Source organism: Leptonychotes weddellii, chromosome X (assembly GCF_054177405.1).
Source record: "Leptonychotes weddellii isolate Sample4059 chromosome X, ASM5417740v2, whole genome shotgun sequence".
Taxonomy (NCBI): Eukaryota; Metazoa; Chordata; class Mammalia; order Carnivora; family Phocidae; genus Leptonychotes; species Leptonychotes weddellii.
Window position 1 is genome coordinate 83,593,011 of NC_138385.1, and position 2,115 is coordinate 83,595,125.

Genomic DNA, 2,115 nt, shown 5'->3' on the forward strand with positions numbered 1-2,115 from the left:
AATGTGGCTTTATAATCTCAGTCTGACCGTATGTCTAGTATAGCCTGAAGGAAAACTTGTTAAGCTAGTTCTGTACCTACGTTGTTGAACCTGGAAGCAAAGAGGACTCCCAATTGTTCAAACCCTTTACTTCCCCTCCCCCATTTAAAATTTTTCAGGTGTATTTACCAGCCCTACGTCTGCATCAGGGCTTCTGCTCTTGTGTGGAGTTCTTCATCCACCAACACAACCACATCCCTAGAGTGAAAATAGGTCACCGCAGTACTCCATCCCCAGCACGCTTCCTGAGAAAGTTCTACCCCTCACGAGCACCCCTGCTGAAATACTTCTTATCACTCTTCACTGATAAATGGTGTGAGTGAGGAACACTTTTTTGAGGTGTATATGTGTGATACACACACAGACACGCATATACAAAATCTACTCTGGAGGTTTAGGTAGGAAAAGAGACAGAGAATACAATTTGACTTCAAATAGAAATCCCATGCAAAATTAAGGAGTAAAAGTTAATTTGAAGATAATAAGAGAAACTACCTGTACAACGAAACAAAACCATACCACTTAGGAATATCCATTCTTTTCTAAGGTCTCAAGTGCACATTTTTTGTGAACAATTATATAATTTCCCCCCTAAAGTTAATCATCCCTTCTAATTTCGTGGCATTAGTAATATTCAACTTGGAATTTGAAAATGAGGTCAGAAAAAAAATCACCATCTGAAATGGAGCTAATGTGAATCAAGATGGGAGAGATTAATCATGAACAAGAGTGGATCTGCTTAGAGAAGTGGTATGGGTTAGGAGGGAAATAAGCCAGAACTTAAGTACTTATCTTTGGACTCCCAGTTCCAAAAGTTATACTCTTTAAAGTGGAGACAAAATGCTGATTAGTTGCATTTCAGAGGGACGGGCAAAGCTTCAAGGATGGGGTGGCTGTCCCAAAGAGGAGATTCCCTCTTTGGCAAAGAACAGGATTAGAGTCTCCTGTTTGGGAGGGCACTTCCTGTATTTGATCTATGTGGTCTCAGGTAAAGGTGTGGGCTCATCACAGTCTCTTAGCAAATATTCACTTGCTGACTGATGTGGGGTGTTTCTCCAGTGTAATGTTCTTTTTGATTTGGCTTAAAGGTGAAAAACATTAGAAACCAGGTGACAGCCTCCACAGTAGTAGATTCACAAGGAAATGATGTCAGGAGAGCAGGGGATGAAGAGGGTTTGGAGTGGGCTAAGGCCTGGAAATTTTGCATGGCTTTGGGCACGTAAATCTGGGGAAAGGCAACTGAGAAACACACAATTCCTATGTCATTTTTTAAGGCAACATAAAGAGCTCCTTTCATCTGCATGGGGCTTTTTATGTAATGTGGGTGTGTGTACTGGGTTGGGACAATGAACAGGGAGCACATGCGTGCCGTTCTCCAAGCGGGCCTACTAGAACATTCCTGTCACCACTGCCTCTCTCTCCCATTTCCTCCCTCTCTATCCATCATATGGAAAGAAGGGGAGCAACAAAGCCCAAGTCAAACTACACTTAGTAAAAAGCCATGTATCCTTGGGCAGTTAGCATATATTATTTAAATATGTTGTACTTGCTTCAGCAGCACATAGACTAAAATGGGAATGCTACAGAGATTAGAATGGCCCCTGTGTAAGGATGACAGGCAAATTCACAAACTGCTCCATATTTTTGTATGTTAACTAACTGGAGTTAAAATAAAAACTAGGGGCGCCTGGGTGGCTCAGTCAGTTAAGCGTCTGCCTTTCAGCTCAGGTCATGATCCCAGGGTCCTGGGATCAAGCCCTGCGTTGGGCTCTCTGCTCAGCGGGGAGCCTGCTTCTCCCTCTGCCTCTCCTCCTGGCTTGTGCTTTCTTTCTCATTCTCTCTCTCTCAGATAAATAAATCAATCTTAAAAAAAAATAAAAACTTAAAAAAATAAATATGTTGCTGGTGCTGATGACATATCCCCAAAAGGTTATGTAATCTGCTTGTGAAATGCACAACAAAGAAAGGTTATATCTTTATTGGCAATTGTAAGTTACACACCTCTTGTTCCCCACTTCCCCTCACCCCACACTCATAGTGACTGTATATCAACTTGTCCATCAACTTTGGAGTCCA

The 2,115-nt window shown here is 42.0% G+C and overlaps 1 non-coding gene across 1 annotated transcript; it reads left to right on the plus strand.

The window, feature by feature from the left end:
• The first annotated feature begins 1,581 nt into the window (after window positions 1–1,581).
• LOC115941331 (U6 spliceosomal RNA) lies at window positions 1,582–1,685 on the plus strand. Its single transcript, XR_004076096.1, has one exon. It is a non-coding gene; the product is annotated as a U6 spliceosomal RNA (small nuclear RNA).
• The last annotated feature ends 430 nt before the right edge of the window (window positions 1,686–2,115 follow it).